Source organism: Macrobrachium nipponense, chromosome 30, assembly GCF_015104395.2.
Source record: "Macrobrachium nipponense isolate FS-2020 chromosome 30, ASM1510439v2, whole genome shotgun sequence".
Taxonomy (NCBI): Eukaryota; Metazoa; Arthropoda; class Malacostraca; order Decapoda; family Palaemonidae; genus Macrobrachium; species Macrobrachium nipponense.
The window spans coordinates 37501-50000 of NC_087218.1; the positions used below are offsets into that span (position 1 = coordinate 37501).

Sequence of the window (12500 nt, forward strand, 5' to 3'; positions counted from 1 at the left end):
TCTCTCTCTCTCTCTCTCTCGCTCTCTCTCTCTCTCGTCTCTCTCTCTCTCTCTCTTCAACTTTCAACGATCGTGCGTGATAGGTGTCTCATAAATAAGTTGCTCGATATCTCAGCTTCATTTTTCCATGTTAGTCTTTCATTGGTGTACAATGAGGGTCCTGACTCGGCACTTTCTCATCAGGATGGACCGAAGAATGAAATAAAGAAAGAAAGAAAGAAAGGCATGCGAGCGAGAATAAACGAACTTTTTTTTTTTTTTTTTTTTTTTTACACGAGATACATTGTGTAAGAAAATGTGACAGACTAAATCGCAAGTTCGAAAAACAATAGAGAATGGTGTTAAAAAAACAAAAAAGAGGAAATAGAAATGGGTGGAATCTCAAGATAAAAAAGAAAAGAAAATAGCAGACCAAATTGCAAAATTGTGGAAAAAAAAAACATAGAAGATTAAATTGAAAAGTAAAAATGTGAAGGTAAAATGCAGAGGAAAAAAAAACATTAAATCGAAAAGTAGACATATTGAAAAGACTAAATCACTCTGTGAAAAGGTTTAAATGACTTTCAAAATAAATAAAAAACCTAACCTTGCAAGAAAAAAAAATGTATCAGAAAAAATGTATAAAAGAATCAGTTGGAAGATAAAAAAAAAAAAAAAAAAAATACACGAAATACTAGCTAAATTCCAAAGTGGGGAAAGTAAGACGGAACTGCAAGATGAAAAAAGAGACTAAATGACAACACGAAGAAATGAAAGAGATGAACAAATGATCAAACAAATGCAGCAGCCACATCACGAAGTGGTATTTCCGATTAACTTGATCTAACCATTTTGAAAGGCATAAGTTGGTGTGCTGCTGTAGTACGCTTTTACTGGGAATATATAGATCTCGTTAGTTAAAACCGCTCGATTATTCAATTTTGGAAATTAGTCAATTCATATTAATTGCCATATATAAAAGACGGTTGAAGTAACCGGTATTTAATATAAAATAAACTGTCTTCAAGATGGGATGAAAAATGAGGACACCTGGGAAGGTTTCTTCAGAAGCAAATAATTATAAGAAACGAAAGTAAGAAAGAATGGATCAAATAAAAAACAAATGAAAGCATAAAGGGAATTAGACATGAAATATGAAGGATTAGTACTGTGAAAATACATAATATTGGAGAGCCAAAAGTAGACTAGAAAGGTGAAAATGAAAATAGATGGGATTGTTAGAAAGTATGATAATAAACTTGATTAGTCCGAGTAGGAAACTTAAATTAGAAGTAAAATTTCAAAAAAGGTGCAGTACGTACTACAAATATTTATGTGTGAGTATACATCCATATACATACATACATAAATTCACAGCAGTTAGCTGAGTCAATGTTGAAGCCATCTTGTCACTTGAATTAGCAGCAAATAATGGGGTGCTACAGGAGAATTGTTGTCGCCTATGCAGTTTACCCTTCCGCATGGATATTTGTAGAAAAAAAATAAAAAAAAAAAAAAAAAGTGGTTGGATATGCAAGGGCAGGTTTAGACTGGAATAGCAATAGAAACTTGGCAAACTTACAATACGCAGTGGATGCTGTTTTACCAGCAAAAATACATATACAAGATTCACAAAGATTGTTTAATAGAATGTATAATGCACCTGAGAGATGGGACTCAAGATTATAGCTAAGAAAACAGAAGTAATAACGATTGAATATGACAAAATGGATGAAGAAACACTATATAGACAATGAATTAGGAGATGAAAACTTCCAATATCTAGGAAAACAATAGTATCTTGGGTTGCGATCTAGAAAAATTCCGAAAAATGGAAACCAAACAATGGACAAGCTATATAGGCTTTCGAGTTCATATAGACTGAAACTGACATAAAAAACATATTTAGTATTAATCTTGTAAGATGCGCATTGCTGTACGGGCGTGCATGGTAGAATTATAGTGAAAGTATAAAAAGGAATTTTTTTTTTTTATAGCTTTAAGAACAATGTTAGGACTCAGACAGCAGAAGAGTCAAAAAGTTATATACTAAAAGAAATATATACGGAAGTTCCACATGTAGATGAGATAGTCCGTGGTAATGTCAGTCAGATTCCTTGAGGGCACTGGCCACAGTTGGTAGACGCACCAATTGGGTCCTAGGGAGTCATAGGACCCAATTAGGGGATCCCTAGGGAGACCCAGACTTGGACTATTAGACCGCATACTGAAGGTGATTGGAGATTTTTGGATGTGAAAGCACATGAAAGGTGTGCCTCAGTGTTTATGATGGATGACACACACGCACACATACATGCATGTACATATATATATATACATAGACACGCACAGACGTGTATGTATGATGTATGTATGTAGTATGTATATATATATATATATATATATATATATATATATATATATGTGTGTGTGTGTGTGTGTGTGTATTACTATATACTATACATATATATTTGATATTTATATGTATATATAATTTATACATACACATATATACAAATATATAACTATATACACATACACAATGTAAAATAATTAAAAACATTACTTTGCTCAAAACCAACATTGTCGATCAAGGTTAAAAATCCTTGACTCGAAATCATACACAATCATTCGAAGCGTGTTTTTTTTTTTTTTTTTTTTTCTCGCAGACCTACTTTTGTGTAAGCAGTTAAGCATATGTTGACTCCGCACTGGAAAGTCCCTCTCTGTTGTTCAGTAATTGCGCGAAGAAATGAAAGTGACAAAAAGGTCAAACGCATAATCATGCGTAACCGCTAACAAAAACGTTCCCTGGCCACTTGAACAGAGCAGTGCTGGTGGTCCAGCCATCGACGCAGTACGCCTTACTTTTTGTTATATTAAGAAAAAAAAACATAATACACTGCAGTGAATAATAATAATAATATAATAATAATAATAATAATAATAATACTGGAAAAGCAAATCATGGTGATGAGATCTGACTTGAGTAAACTGAAAGAGATGGCAGAAAAAAGGCTAAGAAGCAAGAAAACAAGGGAGGAACTCAACCAGAAATACAAAGTACAAGAGAGGGGACTAAACAACACAATAGAAGATGTAAAACAGAGGCTTAAGGCCAAAGCACATAAGATCCAACGATACATGAACAGGAATAAGGATACCAACAGAACAAACTATTCGGAACCAACCAGAAAAGACTATACAGCCAACTAAGAGGGGAAGACAACCACCAGAAATTCCTGAAGCCGAACCAAGTAAGAGACTCTGGGAAAACATATGGAGCAATCCGGTATCACACAACAAACATGCAACATGGCTCCAGGAAGTCAAGGAAGAAGAAACAGGGAGAATAAAACAAAGATTCACAGACATCACGACAGACACAGTCAGACACCAACTAAAGAAAATGCCAAACTGGAAAGCCCCAGGTCCCGATGAAGTCCATGGATACTGGCTCAAAAACTTCAAGGCCCTACACCCACGAATAGCAGAAAACAACTCCAGCATTGTATCTCAAATCACCAAGCACCCAAATGGATGACCACAGGAAGAACCATCCTTAGTACAAAAAGACAAGAGTAAGGGAAATATAGCCAGTAAAGCCATAACTACAGGCCTATCACCTGCCTACCAATAATGTGGAAGTTACTAACAGGTATCATCAGTGAAAGGCTATACAACTATCTAGAGGAAACAAACACCGTCCCCAACCAACAGAAAGGCTGCAGAAGGAAGTGTAGGGGCACAAAAGACCAGCTCCTGATAGACAAAAATGGTAATGAAGAACAGTAGGAGAAGGAAAACAAACCTAAGCATGGCATGGATAGACTATAAGAAAGCCTTCGACATGATACCACACACATGGCTAATAGAATGCCTGAAAATATATGGGGCAGAGGAAAAATACCATCAGCTTCCCTCAAAAATACAATGCGCAACTGGAATACAATACTTACAAGCTCTGGAATAAGACTAGCAGAGGTTAATATCAGGAGAGGGATCTTCCAGGGCGACTCACTGTCCCCACTACTCTTCGTAGTAGCCATGATTCCCATGACAAAAGTACTACAGAAGATGGATGCCGGGTACCAACTCAAGAAAAGAGGCAACAGAATCAACCATCTGATGTTCATGGACGACATCAAGCTGTATGGTAAGAGCATCAAGGAAATAGATACCCTAATCCAGACTGTAAGGATTGTATCTGAGGACATCAGGATGGAGTTTGGAATAGAAAAATGCGCCTTAGTCAACATACAAAAAGGCAAAACAGTAACGAGAACTGAAGGGATAAAGCTACCAGATGGGAGCAACATCAAACACATAGATGACACAGGATACAAATACCTGGGAATAATGGAAGGAGGAGATATAAAACACCAAGAGATGAAGGACACGATCAGGAAAGAATATATGCAGAGACTCAAGGCGATACTCAAGTCAAAACTCAACGCCGGAAATATGATAAAAGCCATAAACACATGGGCAGTGCCAGTAATCAGATACAGCGCAGGAATAGTGGAATGGACGAAGGCAGAACTCCGCAGCATAGATCAGAAAACCAGGAAACATATGACAATACACAAAGCACTACACCCAAGAGCAAATACAGGACAGACTACATAAAACACGAAAGGAAGGAGGGAGAGGACTACTAAGTATAGAGGACTGCGACAACATCGAAAACAGAGCACTGGGGGCAATATCTGAAAACCAGTGAAGACGAGTGGCTAAAGAGTGCATGGGAAGAAGGACTAATAAAAGCAGACGAAGACCCAGAAAATATACAGAGACAGGAGAAAGACGAGAAAGAACAGAGGACTGGCACAACAAACCAATGCATGGACAATACTGAGACAGACTAAAGAACTAGCCAGCGATGACAATTGGCAATGGCTACAGAGGGGAGAGCTAAAGAAGGAAACTGAAGGAATGATAACAGCGGCACAAGATCAGGCCCTAAGAACCAGATATGTTCAAAGTACGATAGACGGAAATAACATCTCTCCCATATGTAGGAAGTGCAATACGAAAAGTGAAACCATAAACCACATAGCAAGTGAATGCCCGGCACTTGCACAGAACCAGTACAAAAAGAGGCATGATTCAGTAGCAAAAGCCCTCCACTGGAGCCTGTGCAAGAAACATCACCTACCTTGCAGTAATAAGTGGTACGAGCACCAACCTGAAGGAGTGATAGAAAACGATCAGGCAAAGATCCTCTGGACTATGGTATCAGAACGGATAGGGTGATACGTGCAAAAACAGACCAGACGTGACGTTGATTGACAAGGTCAAGGAAGAAAGTATCACTCATTGATGTCGCAATACCATGGGACACCAGAGTTGAAGAGAAAGAGAGGGAAAAATTGGATAAGTATCAAGATCTGAAAATAGAAATAAGAAGGATATGGGATATGCCAGTGGAAATCGTACCCATAATCATAGGAGCACTAGGCACGATTCCCAAGATCCCTGAAAAGGAATCTAGAAAAAAACTAGAGGCTGAAGTAGCTCCGGCCTCATGCAGAAGAGTGTGATCCTAGAAACGGCACACATAGTAAGAAGAGTGATGGACTCCTAAGGAGGCAGGATGCAACCCGGAACCCCACACTATAAATACCACCCAGTCGAATTGGAGGACTGTGATAGAGCAAAAAAAAAAAAAAAAAAAAAAAAAACAAAAAAAAAAAAAAAAAAAAAAAAAAAAAAAAAAATAATAATGATTAATAATAATAATAATAATAATAATAATAATAATAATAATAATAATAATAAAAATAATAATAATAATAATAATAATAATAAATAATAATAATTATTATTATTATTATTATTATTATTATTATTATTATTATTATTATTATTATTATTATTATTATCATCATAATGAAGACGATTATATTATTATTATTATTATTATCATTATTATTATTATTTCATAATAATAATAATAATAACATGATGACACATGGCAATGGCTACAGAGGGGAGAACTCAAGAAGGGAACTGAAGGAATGATAACAGCGGCACAAGATCAGGCCCTAAGTACCAGATATATTCAAAGAACGATAGATGGAAGTAACATCTCTCCCTTATGTAGGAAGTGCAATACAAAAAATGAGACCATAAACCACATAGCAAGCGAATGTCCGGCACTTACACAGAACCAGTACAAAAAGAGGCATGATTCAGTGGCAAAAGCCCTCCACTGGAGCCTGTGCAAGAAACACCAGCCACCTACAGTAATAAGTGGTACGAGCACCAACCTGTAGAAGTAATAGAAAACGATCAGGCAAAGATCTTCTGGGACTATGGTATCAGAACAGATAGGGTGTTACGTGCAAATAGACCAGACGTGACGTTGATTGACAAAATAAAAAAGAAAGTATCACTCATTGATGTCGCAATACCATGGGACACCAGAGTTGAAGAGAAAGAAAGGGAAAATGGATAAGTATCAAGATCTGAAAATAGAAATAAGAAGGATATGAGATATGCCAGTGGAAATCGTACCCATAATCATAGGAGCACTAGGCACGATCCCAAGATCCCTGAAAAGGAATCTAGAAAAACTAGAGGCTGAAGTAGCTCCAGGACTCATGCAGAAAAGTGTGATCCTAGAAACGGCTCACATAGTAAGAAAAGTGATGGCCTCCTAAGGAGACAGGATGCAACCCGGAACCCCACACTGTAAATACCACCCAGTCGAATTGGAGGACTGTGATAGACAAAAGGAAAAAAAACAATAATAATAATCATTGATGTCATTATTAGGACTATAATTGTAGTAAATATTGAATACCATTCCACGTTGGTCTAAATCAATTCATTTAAAAGACGGTGAAAGCCAAGACAATAATTCTTCTACCTCCTTTCTTCGCGTCGCTGAACTTACAGGCCAGCTTCACTCTACAGTAAACATCACCTACGGTGCATCACTACACTGTGACCGAAAATAATAAGTAAAAAGCCACATTTATGTATATGAGCGAGTGTATTTTTCAGAAATACGAAAAAGGTTAAAAAAAAGAGGGGGACGGGGGGCTTTCGATCGATTGCACAGCGAACCTCTTCGGCCAAATGGGCAAAAGTACGGAGATAGTAAGTAAAAAGCCACAATAATATATATGAGCGAGTCCATTTTTCAAAAATACGAAAAAGGTTTAAAAAAAACGCAAAAGTACATGTATTTCTTATCGAATACAACAATGTTGCTAATGATTTTACATTGTGTAATGTTTAATGCGCGAGAGGACAGACACACAGACAGGCTAGTATTGTCATTCCAGGAATCTAGATTTTAAGCAGTTTCTCGAGGCTCTGAATTTGTCTGTCTGATACAACAGGTACCTATGCTGAAAGTCGTTCACCAACCACCTGTCACCTAGTCGCTATAGCAACGAGTACCGTACGATCAAGAGAGAGAGAGAGAGAGAGAGAGAGAGAGAGAGACGTTAGGATCCCAACGTTTGGCTCGCAGATACGGGGGAACAGCCAGTACATGACCCGCCATTTCTGAATTGATGCCAATTGTTTGATGGTTTCCTGGACTGTTAAAAAGAAAAAATATAATGAAATAAAATAAAAATAAAAATCGTCAATTGTCTTCGTTAAGAAATGCGTGTATTTTTATTCATTTGGCTGAAAAGGACCGTTGTGCGTACGGTCGAAAACTTTTTTTATTTTTCTTTTGTAACCTTTTTTGTATTTTGAATAAACAGTCGCTCATATACCTTATTGTGGCTATTACTTATTGTATTAAACACTGTTGGAAAATAAGGGCCTCGTATAATCGTTACGCCAAAACCTTTACAATCGTTCATATTATAATAATATATCTGTTCTAGCCTGCATCAATTTCAATAAATTGTACTAAATATCTTATTTACTGTTATTATGACTGACATCAACATTTTGCCTACTGATAGGAGACGTGTATACATAGTTCTAGGGAGACTATCACAGTTTTGTTGGACAATAATCAGTCATCGTCATCATTTAGCGTTACTAGTATAAGCAGTAGTAGTGGCTGCAGTAGTAGCAGCAACGAATTCCTAAGCAGATCAGTAAGATAAAAACTTTTTAGTCCACTAGCTGATCCAAAAAAATCTCACAGGGGTTTGCATGGTGGGGTGGGGTGTTACCAGTTTTCATATAAGACACACATTATATATATAAATATATATGATATATATATATATACATATATATAAAATATATTACTATATATATAATATATATATATACTATATATAATATATATATATATATATAGATATATAAATATATATATATATATATATATATATATATATATATATATATATATATATATATATAATATATTTTAAGTAGAAATAATGAAACGAACAGCAATCGCTTGTTCTACCAGGAAATACAGAATCCATTATTATTAGTGTTAAAATTATTGTTAATATTGTTATTGTTATCAATATTCATTCATATAATGAATTTCTTATTGTTTTCCCATTTTTGTACTTTCATTTATTTATGTTATCATAATGTAAATCTTCAATATTATCAATTCGTCATTATTTTTCATGGGGGGAGCGGGGGGCATCCATGTGCCCCGGTGCCGGCGCCCCCCTTGCCTGGATCGCTGTGTTTTAGTAACGTAAACTTTCCTTCTTCACAGGATGCAGCCGGGGAAAAAGCTCTGACGTTAATCATATAATCCCTAAGAAAAAAAAAAAAAAACACAACTTACTCGAAGGCGAAAGGAGTTCAAGAAAAAGCTTCCATTTCCCCAAACCCATAAGGAGAAAGGATTAAAAAAGAAAAAAAAAAACACTTCATTAACATAATGGAAGACCAATGAGATTAATCCATAAAAGAAACCATGAGTTTTTTTTTAAGCACTAAAGACAGAAAGTGATTATGTGTTATTTATTTGATTCCGTCATAGCCAAAATACTATCCTAAAAAGGCAATTTTTTTTTAATTTTTTTTGTCAAAATAAGCGATATATCTGAAGACTTAATGAATGTCAACCAACAGGACTTGAACATTATGAAAAGGAAGAAAATAATTATCTGGAAGTGACTTCATTTTCTGACAAATCTCTATACTAAAACAAAATCCCCCTGAAACAAAGATGTTTGTCAACTACTTCACGTCCGTGCCCACGACCGTCTTCTTAGGGGCACTGATGCCCCTCCTGAGGATCCTGCTCTCAGCAGTGGTAGAGGAGGCGAGAGAGGCGGAGAGAGCCTTCAGCGCTCCAGAGAACTTTCTGGAAGAGTACGACTTTATCGTCGGTAAGTTTTATCGCTTTTCTTTTTTATTTTCTTTCTAAAATAAGGGACCGGTGGAACGGGCAACCTAATGACCGTTTCTTGCCCGGACCCGAAGAAAACGTTAAAAGTTAATAAACTGCAAAAGGGTGTGGCTGAAAAGTTATCGTGTAGGGGTTCGTTCATCAGTCTTTTTTCACAATATGTAAAATGAGTTGTAGTATTTTGGTCAGAGGCTTAGAAAGTGGTGGTTTGTAAACATGTGAAAGGAATAAATATTCAAAAGATCAGGGTAATTGCTTTGAAATAAAAGATTATTTTTTAGCATTTGTTAATCTATTCGGTTAATCGTCATAAATTCCATTTTCGTACTGAACTGTATTCCAAACAGTAAAACGAAAATATTTTTGAACAAAGCGACTCATTATTTGTAACAATGTCACTGGAACGATCATTATCTCGACGGCCCTAGGCGAACACTGTGATAACAGTACGATACGTTTCATGTTACAAAGACAAGCGTACCAGGCCGCTTTTGAAAGAAGGAGAAAAGGAAAACTTACGCGTAAAAAAAAATATCAAAGTTTATACGCAAACCCATCAATTCATGTTGAAACATTACCTTGCCGCCCGTAATTGTTCGCGCTTGAAAGGAATATCAAAATTCCTGGAAGTGTCTTTGTATATATAATTATTATTCCTTTCGGCATTCAATTCCTTGAAACGTCAAAGTTCACTGTTTGGATTTCTCAGTCACATGTAAATGACAGATGATTTATGATTAAAACACACGCACACACACACACACACACACACACAACAAACTCACTTATTAGCGGCTTCTAGAATAATTGAGTGTGTGGGTATGTAGTTTTCGATAGCACAAAGGAACTGTGATCACGCAGTCATTCACAAAGTTGAAGAACTATAAATTATCATTCTTTTTGCGTCCAGAATGACTTACATTACCTGAACACTAGAGCTGCAATGATACTTTTAGGCAGAAAAAAGAAATAGGTCACAGAGTGAAACGACCTTACGCTCCAACCCATCGCTACCAAGACAGCTGAGTGTATTCGTGTATGTGTTCGTATATGTGTGTGTGAGTATGTACACTAAGTAAACAGCTTCATCTCAGCAAGCGAGGTGTAACTCGAACATTTTTTTTCCCTGAAAAAAGAAAAAAATCCATCGCGACTGAGCTGACATACTAAATGAGTGAGTTGCCTGTGGGTTAGTCAACTGCGCAGGTCGCAGGTATAGGAATGAGAAGGACTTTGGTCGGTATAATATTATCCTCTCTTCTAAATATTTGCCAAAAATTGGAGGGTAGCAGCTCCTGTGCGCAAAAAAGGAGAAAAGTACACATACACATACACACATATTATATAATATATATATATATATATGTGTGTGTGTGTGTGTGTGTGTGTGTGTGTGTGTGTATGTATGTTTACTTATGTATGTGTGTATATTTGAGTGTGTAGGTACGAGTATGTGGATATATGGCTCAGGCACCTCACCTGATAAGGCCTTTAACATAATAATAATAATGTAATAATAATAATTAATAATATGACACCAGACTAGATGAGAAAGAAAGAAGAAGAAAAAAATCGATAAGTACTAAGACCAGAAAACAGAAATAAGAACACTAGGAACACTAGGCATGATCCCAAGATCCCTGAAAAGGAACCTGGAAAAACTAGATGCCAAAGTTGCTCCAGGACTCGAGCAGAAGAGTGTGCTACTACAAACAGCGCACATGGTGAGAAGAGTGATCGACTCCTAATGGGGGGTAGGATGCAACCCGAAAAACAAAACCCCACTCTATAAATACCACCCAGTCGAATTGGATGACTGTGATAGGAAAAAAACAGTAATAGTAATAATAATAATAATGGCAAAATCGTACCTTACTAGTAACACCGAAAGCAAGTATCACGATTTAAAATGAAAGCACAAACACGAAAATAATTTTAAGGCTGAATAAAAAGGTGTACCAATGACGTGGAGAGAAATCTTAATGTTATTTCCACTTAATACAATCCGGTCTTATTTATTTGTTTAAACCAATAACCATCTTACTTGTTTACAAATAAAGCCTTTTTCCTAAATTTCTGAGGTAAACATCACTATATATTTAACGGTCTATAACGATTTTTTTTTGAGAAATTAAAAGGTTAGAATTTCGGCAGCGATGACATGAACAACAGGAAGAGAGAGAAAGGAAAAATATTGATTAATATCTCTTCAGATTTTTATAACTCAGAAGAGAAGGTATTATATACTTTAGGTTGTATCATTTTGTTTCGAAATAAAATAGAGAAAGTTCGGGTCAAGATAACACATTGGAATGAAATAAATTCCACAAGAGAAATTCGCTTTTAAAACATTCCATTATAAAGCAAAGTGCAAACTTTCATGCCACATATCTCTCTCTCTCTCTCTCTCTCTCTCTTTTCAACATGTATATATACATTTAGTGTATATATATATATAAATATATTATATATATATATATATATATAATATATATATAATTATATATATATATATATATATATATATATATATATAATATTGTCATGTAAGTGTAAATAATTGTTTTTTATTTTCAGATCAACCTTGGTCGGGTGTGTAATATTTTCCTCATGTTCCAGTTTCAACAACTCAATACGTTTCATATTAATTTATATTCTCCTCCTCCTGACTCATGCCTGAATGAGATGGCTCAACCTTATTCACCACTGTATCACTAGCAAGAAAGGGGTTAGTAGATTTGTTTGGACCCAACAGGAAAATTAGCTGGGCCCTTATAGATAAGCTGTACAGGAGGGGGGTCCTCAAACAGGTGACAAACCTGGATTATACTAACTTCTACTTCAGAAGCACTATCCGTGTCCAAATCCACTTTCCAATACTGGAACTAAATCTTCCCCTTCAGCCAAACCTAAGGCTACCTTTGCCTCCACTAGTTCCAACAAATGAGCCCTTGTATCCGTGGACTTAAAAGTAACACCTAACCACCGGGCACACTGCATTAGATAATTTTTTATTAAGGATGTGCAAATACTTAATGCAATCCGCTGATCCCAAAAATTCACCAGGATTGAAAGCAATGTCCTCCATGACTATGGACAAAATAAGGAGGGGAGGAAAATATTAAATATATATATGACAAAACTAAAATAAATACTATTAAATTAACCTAGTGCTGCCCCACAAACACAAACACTGCGTGCACCTGCGTACGATCCT

The 12500-nt window shown here is 35.9% G+C and overlaps 1 pseudogene; it reads left to right on the plus strand.

Annotated features, from left to right (window-relative positions):
- Nucleotides 1-8945: 8945 nt before the first annotated feature.
- Nucleotides 8946-12500, plus strand: part of LOC135201948 (glucose dehydrogenase [FAD, quinone]-like) — a 27309-nt pseudogene continuing 23754 nt past the window's right edge.